Source organism: Denticeps clupeoides, chromosome 5 (genome assembly GCF_900700375.1).
Source record: "Denticeps clupeoides chromosome 5, fDenClu1.1, whole genome shotgun sequence".
In the NCBI taxonomy this organism is placed as follows: domain Eukaryota; kingdom Metazoa; phylum Chordata; class Actinopteri; order Clupeiformes; family Denticipitidae; genus Denticeps; species Denticeps clupeoides.
This window is the reverse complement of record NC_041711.1, coordinates 12,981,603-12,995,789: the sequence shown is the minus strand read 5'-3', so window position 1 is coordinate 12,995,789 and position 14,187 is coordinate 12,981,603. Positions and strand designations below refer to the sequence as shown.

Here is a 14,187-nt window from a genome sequence, read left to right as displayed (position 1 = left end):
AGATCTGAAAACAAGGCCCAGAGATACAGAACTCTAATCTATATGAATAGGTGAAGAGTTTGTATATGACAATCTTACACATTTCTAAGTATTTATATATTTCATGTGATGCATGGCAAAGCCTTAGGTCATGTTTCCAACAGTACTACTGCTGTAGTAATCCTCTATCTGTGCAAAAAGTCACCAAAACAGCTGTAACACAGTGTGTCAGCTGGGCGCGATCGCCCGTCCCAGGGCACTGGGTGCAGGTCCTGCACCTCCCCCATTACCCGCACCTGTTCGCCCTTCCTTAAAGGTGTCACAACCACGCTGGCATGACAAGGAGGGAAGGGCGCAATCGCGCGATGTCACGAAACTGGGGTTTAATGGTGACGCACAGGACAGGGGAGACATCCGATGACACTGGTGAACATGGAACATTACATCCAAGACCTGACGGCGAACAGAAACGAAAAGGGCAGCTTTATACTTTATACATACACCAGAATTGCAGGTCCAGTGCATGTGTTATGAGAATGAGTTGTGAACGGTGGGCTGGCGCAGACCCCTAGCCGGGGGTAGGCACAAGTTCACACTGTTCACACTGTTCACAATGTGTGAGTGAACCTTTCCTTTCCCTGTTTCCTCACTCCTTTAACCAAAGCAGAGCCCTATAGGTTAGTTCGGCCTTTCACAATAAACTGCTTTTTGTTGAACCACCTGCGCCTGGGTCCTCCCCTTCCTTGGATTGTAATGACAACACCACAAGAAATCCACTTTCACTTCAGCCGTATAGAGCTGCTTCCTGTTCATTTCTTGAGAAAACAGACCTAATGTGCAGCGGAACGTAGGATTTGTCAGCTAATGCCTTTGCTTTATGTAAATTAAAAAATGAATTACACCCACCTTTTTTTTTTACTTAGTCTGATTTTGACCAAGTAACAATTCTGAATTCTGAATCTGCTTTTTCTGCTTGCTCTTTGTTTGACATTATGTGAGCTAGGATGGTAGTAGCCTAGTAGGTAACATACCTGCCAATGAACCAGAAGACCACAAAGTCACAGGTTTAAACCCAACTTGCTACCATTGTGTTCCTGAGCAAGACACATAACATTGAGTGTCTCCTGGTGGACTGTTCCTGCCACTACTGATAAGGGCTATAAATGTAAAGTTAGCAAAGTTCTGCATTATTTAAAACAATTTGGAGGGGTTCTTGGTGGAGAAGGAAGACCACCTTAGTACTTCATTTCTCATTTCCTCTGGCTATTTTTGAAAGTGTAACTACTGTATCTCTAATGGTAATTAATCACCTATAAGATATTTTCACAATCACTACTCAGCACCGCAGTGCAAAACAGGTGTCATGGGAAAGCGACACGAAGTGACTCCTGCATCATAAATCAGAGAGACATATTGAGGCCTGAAAGCATGGTTTTCCTCATTACAGCGGCCCAATCTGCTGCCAAGCTGCCCTCTTCCTTCTGATAAAAAAAAAAAAAACAATCCTTACAGCCTTCATCCTGGGCGCTCTCACAGCGCCGCAGCCTACTTTCAAAGCAGAGCACTTCAGGGGAAAGGCACCATGCCCATTCCTTCCAGTGACATCCAAATTCACTCAGCATTCCTTTCAAATGAGCGTGCATTAAAACAAGGAACCTTCTTGCCTTTTTCATCTTTAAACAAATTCACCTGAAGTGTAGCCTCAAATTAACCTAAAAAAAAACTTTATGCAAGTTTGGATGTAAGCAAAGCAACTATATAAAGAAACCAAACTCATACATAAAACAATAAAGTAAAACACAATGTGGTATTCTGAAACCAATATGCACATCATACCAGTTGGTGACCCATTGTGGCAAGGTGCCTAGACGATGTCATTTTTCATCACTTGAATGTTCATCACTTACATTTAATTAAGAGTGTAAAAGAAAGACTAATATTCTAATATCACAATTAATGTTAATATCTACTGCATTAATTAAATTATATGAGTATTCAGAGTTAGAAGCAGAGTGATTTTTGGGCCCTTTAAGAGCAGGGGAGTTACCACATGCCTGTCAAGCTTTATTCAAGATGTCGACCTAGATGGTATGCTGCTTGTTTTCCTTTTGTATATGCTTCCTTACTGAAACCCCCCCTTTTTTTTGTTAAATTCACGTTGTGCGCCTGTGTCTACTCCCCTCATTGACATGGCATAACATTTTGAAATGCAGTACCCTTTCTTTTCATTGTGTACTAACCATAAAACCAGCAAAGTAGTAATATTACCTCTCGCACAGATAGAGGCTAGGCCAATGTAATTCTAACGCGGCAAGATGATAGTGCCCTGTTAGGCATATGATGCAAAGATTTTTATGTATGTCCGTGGAGCAGACTGTGGGATCTTTGTCAGAACGGATCAGATGATTGTTTCTGTGCGTTATGCAAATTAGAAGTGAATGGTGACCAGTCAGATTGTTAATTGAGTTGTAAGAGATGTTAGAACTCTGCATACAGCGCACTCATCCATTAAATAGGATATTGCTGAACTGAAGCATCTTCACGCACTTCATTATGAACAAAAACAGTCACACTCACACACACACACACACACAGAGAGGCATATGCACACGCAGTCGGTGATTCCACACCCCCCTTCTTCTGGAGTGGGCTGACCCAGTAACAGCGTCGGCACACCCACAGCAGTATGTGTGAATTATTTATCCCCCCCGCTGATGAAATATGAACAAGGCCCCTGCAGTCGAGCAGAAAATGGCACACGTAGACGCCGACGGACAAGCCCCACCACACCTACATCCACACCTGACGCCTGGACCTCTGCACGCCAAAACCAGACCTGTAGCGGCAGGGTTCCAAACCTCATGTGCAAACACTTCTGGCCACTGCAGGGTGAGCACACAGCTGCAGAGATGAAAGAGGATTAGCCCCGCTCACAGTATGCTAATGCTTTCTGCGAGTCCACCACATAATGTGCACTGTGAGAAATGATGGAAGAATACTGCACACAACTCTTCTCTGTATCGGGACGTGAATGGCCGGGACACAATGACTACAGTAATATACTGGTCCATTGTCACAGAGGTTGAGGATCCAGCTTGTAGGCCTCGTAGGGACTCGGGGAATGAGTATATACTCTAACATTACGCTCGATAGGATAGCATATCATTAATGAAAAAAAGCCAATCAGCTCTAGCGAGTCAAAATGAATAAGTCGATAGCCAAAGCCATACGTGACATTGTGCTATGCTGTGTGCTCACATCTCCAAATAGAGCACAAAGTCAGTGGAAGCCCAAGGCAAAAATCACATTAGGTTCATCTAAACATATAGGACATACTGATGACATGCAGAAATGCAGCCCTGCACAGCCAAGCAGGCAAGTCAACTTGCCCTTGTGCAACTTTCGTGGGCTCTAATGCTGTCGGTGGCCATTTTGTACATTAGCAGCTACTGAACTGAAAATTAGGAAATCCTAGTGTGTTTTTCCATAAAAAGTGCCAGCAGAACTCAGGAGCCCTCACTTGGAAATGCATGTCATGTGGTTTCCTCTCCTCTTCCGGACCCCTGGACTGGAAGGACACACCTCGGTCCATTATAAATTTAACAAGGCTGAGAGCACACAGACCACCCCACCTCCCTGTGATTCCTGAGGGGCTTGTTGTGAAATTGACTGTATTTTATTTCCCATGTCTGTTTTGAGCCCTTTCAGGAGGGTTGTGTTTCACTTAGCTGGTAAAAAGAAAAAGCGGTTTGGCATCAAATGTGAACGTAGTAGGACTGGAGGTCCCTGATCTGACATTTAGATGAAGCTGTGGGGAAAAAAGCCCATCAGAGTCAGTGGGCACGTTCATTCGTTCATTCAAATGCTGTGCCTGAGCACTACGCTGGCTCTATTCCTGCATCCTCCGAATCAAGGCAGGATTAATCAGTCTTCCCATAATGCAAAATCAGATCAGTATAGCTGCCCAGGAAACTACTTGAAATCCCTGCACCAGCCAGTACCGTCATAACATATTGCATTCTGATAAATATGATTTTTTTGTTCTTTATTTTTCTTAATTTTTATGGAAATCACACTTTCAAGGATCCAAGTGCAACAAGTAAATTCGTTCACACACATACACTCAATGGCCAACAAGAACAATTTAGTGTGAGCTGCTGAAGTAACTGCTTGTCCCTTTATGCTGAGCCATGCAAAATCTTCACAGCAGAAGTAAAACATGCTGACGGACAGTCACCATGGGACAGTCTGAGGGATATATGTAAATGGGAAAAGTGCCTGTCGGTGGTCCCAGACAACACATGTTAATAATATGCAGTTTTAGATTTACAGAGCGTTTCCTGAACACATTGTAGCTTCAGAACTACTTACAATTACAGGCATTCTTAACAATAAGGGAGAAACATAGGCTGGGTGAATAAAAATCTTTTTTTACATTTTAATGTTAATATTAATCAATTGTGGTATACAGATGTGTCACAGACATAACTTTTTCTTGTGGGACAAGCTTATTTAGTCCAAATATCTTGTGAGAATTTGTTGTTATTTTTCCCAAATGATGTATCATATGCCCCATATTATTACTGGAAAAACAAAGAATAAGTGATCTAAATTATTTTGACAATTTCTCACTAAGAAGACCTATAATAAATAAGTAATCCGTAATCCTCACTCATGCCGTAGGCATAAGACGCTTGAAGATAAGCAAACACAAACATTTCATTCAGCTCATTTATGTCTATATTTACATTTATGGCATTTACCTGACGCTTTTATCCAGAATGACTTACAGTCAGTAGTTACAGGGACAGTCCCCCTGGAGACAAGTAGATGAGTGTAGGTCAGTGTGTTACCCACTAGGCTACTGAAGTATGTAATAAGAAATATGAAGTATGTCTCCTTAGGCAATGTTCACCGAGCACAAATTCTCAAAATCTGCACCAATGACAGGGCCTCCCATGGGAAAGGTTAAATCTGAGGCCAATAAAACACAACTAGTCAAGCCACAGTAAATATGTTCAAATCATAGGCCAATTCATTACTACTCTCCTCGTCTTGATGAAGAAAAAGCCACTTTTGCTCAAAGCTCTCCCTTAATGTGTAATTTAATCAATTTCCTATGTTTTTTCAACCCACAGCCACTCAAACACAGTGCTTCCTGGCTCCGATTCAGAAGTGCAGGCTGACTGTCAATGCTGAGACAGGACCATCCATGCCATATGGCACCCGGCCAACCGCAATCGATCTGCACAGCGCAGCGTCTACCTCGCTACAAGTCTGGTTCCGCACGTATCCAGCATATGCACGCAGTGAGTGAACAGCATGTGTTTGGTATTCCATTATTATTTTATGTCCCGCAGACCAGGAATCTACTGAAAAATCTACTTTTTTCTCTTTTGCCAGGAATTGGAATTAGCTTCATTAAAAGGGCAGCCAGAGGTCCTTCAAGTTGAACAACAGGTAGTTGGCTTCTTGAGTGAAAGCCCTTGACTAGCCAGTTGGATCAGGTTTTACTGAGCTCTTCATTTTCGGGCCAGCAAAAGCTCCCCTGGGAAAGGGGTACTTCTGCCTCAGCAGGGAAAAGTGATACGACGGGAAGAGATAGAAGCAAGGGGAAGAAGTCAGTCAGGCACCGTTGTCCGATTCCTGCAGACACCTGCGTGTGTGTTGTGTCTTATGTCACCACATGTCACTGCAATTCTTCTACCTGCAAAGGTCTCTGCTGCTAATTTAACACAACTGATAGAAAACACTTTATATCACAGCGAGTCAAACTTACAGCATATAAAATGTAGAATATGGAACATGTTCACTATGGTCACATTCAGTGCACCTCTCATCAGAACGCTTGAATTAAAAAGTGCGGATAAGATGCATGTTCGTATTGGTGGTGGCTGTGGTCACCTTTGTGGTGTCCACTGACACCCTGTGTATATGGGGTATTAGAAGTTTAGTAGGCGGTTTAAAATCATCCAGAATGCCGAAAAAGGGTGTGTGAGAGCTGTCAATCAAGCCTACAAATGGCTCCGTTTTTAAAAATATTTAATTTCTAAATAAAATTAATCTACAAATCATCTATCCTGAAGACACACATGATAAAAGCAGGAACTTTACTTGTTCTGGTTCCATCGCGTTCTAGGTAATGCGCTCTATTTTCAGCCGCAGTCGACCTTCAGTATCCATCCACCGTCCTGAAGTCATGTTACAGTAACTGTGAATAGCGGTACGCCCTCCCAGGTGAACTCACATCCTGTCACCTCCCATCTTGTCTCTCCTCATGTGCCCTCTTCTGTAGTGTGCTCTTGACACACTTTAATACTCGGTTGTGTGCATTAACCAAGTGACTGCAAAGAAGTGAGACGATTAGTGATGCCTGCACCCAAGGCCAAGAACTTTAATTTCCAGTACTGTTCTCTAAGTGTTTAATTACTAAATGCCAGTGAATGTGTAAAAAAGTCAAGAGGTAGAGCTAGGAGTCCAGCAAAGGGAACAGTGAGCATTGCTGGCAACCATGCCAATTAGGCTAAAAGGAAATAATGACACATGTTTAAACACAAGGTAACTGTACTGAGCATGAGGCCGATCAGACGTATCTGATGAGAACTTTCTGAAAAGTGACTAATGGGCATTGCTCGGACTGCCTTCATATTGTATTATATCTGTGATGGTAAATTCCAATTTAAATATTCTAGATAATATTCAGATAATGCATGTTTAGAGTGTGCATTATTTTCACACGGAGCCTTACAGCTGCCGAGGTGCAAATCTGTTCAGTAGAACAACTGAACTATTGAGAATTTTGGCACCATTTTATTTTCATGTCAGGCCAGATCAATCAATTTTTTTTTTAATTGAAGGACTGTCTTATTCAAACACACTGATACAAACAAAATAATGTAGATATACTACAAGTTCAAACTGTCAGTCACAAAGAGGTCATTCTTAGGAGTCATAGGAGGCTAAATACTTATTCTAACAGATTTAGTCAGGGGTTGAAGTTGTTTTAACTACTACCACACTCTTTGTGGCTCCATATTACTCACCAACAATCTGCGGCTTTGTGCACCCTTGAAGGGGAAAAAAAAAAGTTAACATATTAGAAATTCATTCGGAAGTTTCAGATTGCATAACATTTGTGTTTTCTTTCAATGGGCTGTGAAAATCCGGCATAAAAAAAATTAATTGAGTGGGATGTAGACCAAAAGTAAAAGACAGCAGAATCACTCAACATTTGATCAAAGAAGAGGTGCACTCCATCGAGACTATATGGTGTTAAATTTAGACACGGGTGGCAGATGCACAGCATCGAGCTGGACAGAGTCACAGGTTCTTCTTCAGGCCCGCAGTCATGCTTTTCATGGCATATGCTTCTGACATCCGTTATTTTAAACAGAGATTATATTTTCCAACAGGAAATACAGCTGAGGTGGGGGTTTTCTGTCCCAGCACTTTGATAAGAAGACAGTGCAGGGTTTATTTTTAACCCTCCACCATGACTGGTGCAGCCGTGAATTCTTCCAGTGGTGTTTGGGCCAGACATGAAGGCTTGAGTACAAAGCCTCAGTTGTCGCAAGGCTGAGACAATAATAGTGTGTTAATCACTATTATTGTTATTATTTCAACTAATGGGCTACTCAGTATGTGAAAATCTCCAATGAAATGAGAATATTCTTACATTGCCTGAAAAACACCACTACCAGAAGAAGAGTGTGGCAAAATGAGCTATTAGAGTATTATGTTTTGGGGTGGAATTAAAGAATAAGCATCTTGAAAAGGGCTCCTGAAGTATGATAAGGAAATGCCGGTTCACTCAGGGCACTACATTAATAGCAGGTAGTTACATGGCAGGCACTCTCTCCGTCCCAAAGAATGAGGCAATTTCCTTGTGAGAGTTGCCCAGACAGCAAGACCCAGCATAACAGCACAGTTACAACAAATTGCCCTAAAAACATTGTTCTTCTCAAGAACCAAAACACTCAAACAATTACCATTTGAGCATAAGCCTGTCGCTGTCCGATAAATTAAGCACAAAAACAATCTACAGTGGTAAAAATGTACCACGGCAATATGATTGTAGACATCTGTACTATTATGTACTATTACAGTTTAGAATATTTAGCATAACTATTTGTAATAGTATGTAATGCATACAGGTTTGTTGCCTTAACCGCTATGTTACACATACCTGGAAATGATTTTCCCAGAAAAAGTAGAATCTGCCTCATGACCATCTGGACCAGTCTGTCAATATTCAATAGCCAGTTCTTTGAACCTAGGTCTTTTAAACGCCACCAAACTGCAGTTATGAATAAATCATTTTGGCATATACAGTGTCCACTGCTGCAATTAAAAACACTAGTTCGTCCTGACGTCAGGCCCAGTAATGGCAGGACACATGATCCATGTCATTGCCAGTGAATTGCCAGTGCCAGTATAAAGTGACATACAGAAAGATGACTGACTGTATTTTTACAGCCACCAGTTTCTGGGATGTAAATCTGCAAGAATGAGTTACCCCACACTGATGTCATCTTTGTTTCTCAGTAGACGTTCTTCTTGTCGAATGTTATTTGCTTGGTTTTCTGGGGCTGAAGCAGGCTTCCTGTAACTGGCTAAATACCCCTCACCTGTCATTGAGGGGTCTAAGCCAAGTGTCCCTTATCTAAGTAGAATCCTGCCAAATTACACATTGTATAGAACATTCTATAAGTGGCTCAAAAATTGAGGAACAAATTATCAACAAATAAATATATTTTTATTTATTTCATTTAATCAGATTCCCTTATCCAGAGTGACCTTACAATCAGTAGTTACAGGGACAGTCCCCCTGGAGACACTCAGGGTTACGTGTCTTGCAATGGTACGCTGAAAAAAGAAAACACTGGCTCAACTTAAAAAATCTATTACACCTAATATTTTAGCATTGCATAATGTGAATAAACCAAACAAACCTGCCGTCAGTAGTAATATGATCAAGTCAAAAGTTTAATAGTGCAAACTAACATTTTAACTACTGTAATGAGTAGTTTTCGGTGTAGTAAGAGTGGTTTGAACTTGTGTCTATTGATTTTATATGGTTTGTTGCTTTTTTGCTCCTCTACAAATGCAAATGTAGAGAATTGTGCATTCATTGTATTTTACATAATAATAACAGCCATCATTATTGTTGTAGGGATTGCTGAATCATTGGTCCAGTACTACTGGCTTTCGCCTGATGTGTCTGTTAGATTGAATAAATTCTCGTTCCCAGTGCTGTTCCAGCTTCTGCGTCTTCTCTCTCTCTCTCTCTCTCTCTCTCTCTCTCTCTCTCTCTCTCCGATTTTGCTAATCAGCTAATTATCAAAGCCTCCATTTAGTCCAATCAGTTGCATTACTGCAGGGAAAACATGCAGCCTCTATTCAGTGCAGCTATTTTCACACCAAAAAAGGCAGCACATGCACATTTTAACATGAACTGCGCCAAGAACAGCACCTTTCAGACATACCTGGTGTTCGTTCTTCGTAAGAAAGACTACAATGTGCCTTAAGTGCGAACTGCTAAAGCTGTCACCATGGTTCCAATCCAGATTTAAGTACTTCCGTTACCAATTAAATCATCTTAAGCCAGACATTATTGTAAAGTTAGTAAAGATATGAAAGTTATGAAGCAGACTTTCAAAGAAAACCCAGGGTGCTGGAACAATTTTCCAGCGGGAAATAAGGCCACAATTAGTGCAGGCGAATGTAGGACACGCCACCGATTGTTGTGTTATCTTCATAGCAGGAGAGTTGCTTTTCAGTGCACTGAAAAGGGGGGTTGGATCATGAGCTTGTTGCTCTAGAGAGAAGATAAAACACGCAAAAGTGGGGCAAAAGGCGCTAAGGCAGAGAAGTTGCATCATTGCATGCTTTCTGAGAGAGAGGTCTTTTCAGATGTTCCCTGTTTTGGAACAACTCTACTCACCCTGTTCACTCAAAACCCAGAGAACCAAACCTGCAGTCCCCTACATACTGCTCCCTTAAACGTTCCTGAAAATGACTGGTTTCTACCATGACTGGGAACCTTGTAAGATGCCATATGGCACACACACTGGGGATGCTGGGGACATTATCAATCAATCTTCTGACTCCAAAGCAGTGAACCCAGGTCTATGGAGTACCCAGAACCGGACAAAGAGAAAGAAAGCTGTTGGATAACATTGAGGACAAAAAAAGAAGTCAGCTTAACATGAATAGAGAGCAGATCAGGTGGTCCTGATGGTTCTGTCTTGACCTGTGACCAGTCTGATAAATTCACGAGATTGGCATTTTCATGAAACGCCATAGATGAAGTTTTAAAAATTAATTATTATTCTGAGGTTTTCGTTTTCTTTATTCTGAAATAAAAGCCTTCAATTTGTTTGCTATAAGACACAAGATGGACATTGGTTTGGACCATCTACTTTGACAAAAATGTAAAAAGTGACTTTTAATTGAACAACAAAATTACGAATGTCAAAGGTTAGACAAACAAAACAAAAGTTCAGGAAATGTATTGCAAAAAGCTTTCAACAATGAAAAATATGAAGATGGTCAAATCCTTACAGAGCTTCAAAAAAAAATTGGGTTTAAGAAGAAGAAGCCATAAACCACTAGGCCACCACTGCCCCTTATATATAAGATAATATATTAGATAAGAACAGAGGAAGCCAGAGGAAAAAGTGGAGGTAGAAAAACGTGAAGTAACAGTTCTCTGAGATTAAGTATTAAAATGTGATAAATCACCACAGGATAATCACAGAAAATGTTATACTGCAAAACCAGCAAAAGGATTAGATAAGAAAGGCACAGATGTGCCAGCAGATGTATGAGACAGGACAGCGGCCAGGAGAATTCCCTGGAGTCAAAATGATACCAGTCCCCTGATAGCTGGTGATAGGGAGTGTGTGAAACACAGAGCAATCAATCTAGTTCATCACACATCAAAAATAGAGCTAAAAATCTCAACAAATAATGTCACCATCAGCGTTTCGTTTGTTCAGGGAGAGGCCCTGCCAAGATGGACCCAGGTCCAAATTCAGCAACAATTTCATACTCAAGGACAGCAGCTTTCAAATTGATGGAAATGGGAATAGAGTGACTTAAAATGCACATAATACCAAAATACCAAAAAAAAACAAAAAAAAAAAAAACAGGAAAGCTTGATTGAGTTAGAAAGCTGTGAGGAAGCTGTGATGAAGTCCTAATCACTAGGAGAGCCAAAGCAATGTTCTTAAAGAACAAAGTTCTTGGCTCAGAGAGGATAAACCTTAGGGCAAGGCTATACAAGTTCTACGTCTGTATGATGCCTAGGCGGTCATGTGTTATGGGTCCAGATCACCCACACTGTTGGGACCCTTCATAAGTTCCCTCCCACACCACCGGTTTCTACATTGCCGATATTGTATTAAAGAAGCTAAGAAAACAGAAGGTCTAGATAGATTGAAAAAAATGAGTCAAACTCTGCAGACTTTTTTCAAATACTGATGGATTATAAAAATTATTACCCATGTCATTTAAACATGTATACACCATCTGGTGAGAAAGGCAGAGAATTATTTATAATTCAACCAGAGCTCCTGGGCTGCGGCAGGAACGACAGGAAAAGCCTGGTTTGAGGAGGAGCTGGACATTGACATCATCCCCCTCTTTGAGCTTTTGGGTGAACCCTGAATTGACATATACCAAAGTCACTTGCCAAAAACATTGGCATCATTTTCAACAAGTGCATGCTGCCGGGTTAGATTGGGTGACTAGAACTTAATAGCTAGGAGTTTTATGAAAGCTTTCAGCAGGTTGTTGGTGGATTTAGAGTTTAAAGAAACTCTGCTGAGAACATCATGCAACATGCTGGTTACAACCACAGATTTCAGGACCAAGATTTGAGAGTGTGGCTCAGGTATAGGCTATGGTGAATGCTGCTATTCATTAGAATGTTCCAGAAACGTAGGCGCTCTCACCATCTTCTATCTGCTCGCATGTTCCCAATAAGGTTACTTATGAGAATGCTGCTGCGATCCCAGAGGGAAGGCATTAAAAGTCTTGTACAGTACAGTGCAATGTTGAGGCATAAGTCATGAAAAAGCATGCCCAAGCGCTGCAGTAGACACCAGTAGCAACTTTTTTACCTGAAGGGGCCTACTTAGATAAAACTTGGATGAATCTTCAAAAAAAAAAAAAAAAAGGACAGTGCCCAGCAGAGATCCCAGAATTCTTTGCCGCCAAGAACATCCGCATCAATATGTGCTACATATGCCTGACAATTTATGAGAAGATAACTCACTATTTGAACACATTATTTATTGCACACCATGATCATTCATTACATTCACGCTTCATGAGAAGCAGAATGTGCATTCGTGACCAAAACATCATTTTCCATCTGTGTCAATTCTAATATCGTGCATTCCACTGTTTTAGTTAGAAATCCCTGAATTGCTGCTCTGATGTGTCCTTGAACATCGAGTCTTTCCACTAAAATTCAACTGACACTCCCAGGCTGGATGCAGGATGCATTTTGTTCCAGTATTTCCCAACTCTCATGATGCCAAAAGCAGGCTGAGTATTCCTCTAGTATTATACTCCATTTTTCCCCCTTTTTTCAGACGTTAATTAGCCGCCAACATTTGTTGGTCAACAGCAAAATATAAATGTTCCATGAAGTTATATTTCATGCATGTTTTCTCGTTATTCGAACATTACAGGATATGAATGGCAGAGTAAAATGTTTCCTAAATATTAAGGACCTCTGAAGTTCAATCTGCCTATTAAAAAAAAAAAATCCAACTCTGTGAGTCATCTGAGGCAGAAAAAAGAAAAACTGCCAAATCAACAGTCTACAGAGGGACTCTCTTATGAGATGAAAGTTGCAGAGCTTCTTTTCCTCTCCCTGAACTTATTTTGCTCCTGACAACTGTCTGGAGATTCATTATGAAGCTCACGCTCCCCCCAAAATGTTCGGCTTCCAGAACCTTTGACAAATAACGATTAGCTGGGCCTAATTAAAGCATTGCAGGTTGGTTCTTTAGTTGTTTATGAACACAATTTTAAATCACTTCATAGCATTATATAATGTACTGTAATTTAATTATATCTAGACAAGGTCTTCAACCGTTCCAGTCCCCCCCCCCATGCAAACTTCCTCTGCTGCCCCTACAGGCATCACAGAAAGCCTGTCAAGGCACAGAATTTGGCTGCAGAGACGGTTGGAATGGACACAAGGGGCCTCCAGCAGCTTGGCCGAAGACTACAGGTCCAACAGGACGTGCTCTCCTTTCCACACGGGCTCTCGCTCAGCAAACGTTCACGGTCCCGACGATGCTGCTCCAGGATAATGTTGTGGTGTTATTGTCAGGCCACATCACCCATCTGCAGGGTGAGTGAAAGCCCGGGACGCTCAGCATATGTCTTGCGGAAGGGGAGTTTGGTTCGCTGATTAAAAGTGAAAGCATGCTGAAGATAGAGAAAGGAAAAGAGCAATCTTTCTACTATAATGCGTTTCTATGCAATCTTTTATGGTGAAGTTATGAGCACGCTTTTGAGAATAAACATGATTTATTTGTGTGTTTGATCATAGATATGGCCTTTGCCATGTTCTTATTTGCCCTTCACCCTTTGGTTTGATAGTATAATTTCTGTCACACAAGTCAAACTTCACTTTAAATAGTTTAACATCAATAAGTCTCATGCAAAGTAGTGCTGAAGTGTTGCCAGGAACATGACTGTCTATGCCCATAACAAAAAGGCCAAAAATGAGCCTAGCAACACATAAACCTGATAAGAATTGAACTGCTACAACAAGACAGAAATATGGGTTCCTGCAGAAATTCATACCTCAATACAGATCGTATCCTAATGTTCTTTATCATTGTACTGTTAAGGTCTTCCAGGTAACTAGAGGCCAGGCCCAATCCAGCAAGGAAGAAGTAATAAAGCGAGCCAGATATTTACAGAGGTATTCAGCAATTAATACAGACTGTGAAGTTACAGACTGTGAAAGTGAAGTGATTGTCATTGTGAAACACTGCAGCACAGCACACAGTGACATAATGAAATGTGTCCTCTGACTTTAACAGTGTGCAGCCATGACAGGCGCCCGGGGAGCAGTGTGTGGGGACGGTGCTTTGCTCAGTGGCACCCTGGCAGATCGGGATTTGAACCGGCAACCTTCTGATTACGGGGCCGCTAGGCCACCACCGCCCCATGCCCCAC

General features: G+C 41.4%; 1 protein-coding gene across 3 annotated transcripts in view; it reads right to left on the bottom strand.

The window, feature by feature from the left end:
• Positions 1-14,187, bottom strand: part of LOC114790224 (fibroblast growth factor 14-like) — a 44,806-nt gene that overhangs the window by 28,673 nt on the left and 1,946 nt on the right. The window contains exons 1-2 of one of the 3 annotated variants that reach the window (XM_028980088.1): positions 8,165-8,203; positions 7,023-7,046 (exon numbers count right to left, since the gene is read on the bottom strand). The exons of the other annotated variants lie outside the window; for them this stretch is intronic. The gene's annotated coding sequence lies outside the window, so the exon portion shown is untranslated. Of the gene's footprint in view, positions 1-7,022; positions 7,047-8,164; positions 8,204-14,187 lie in introns of those variants that run through there. 3 annotated transcript variants of the gene reach the window in all.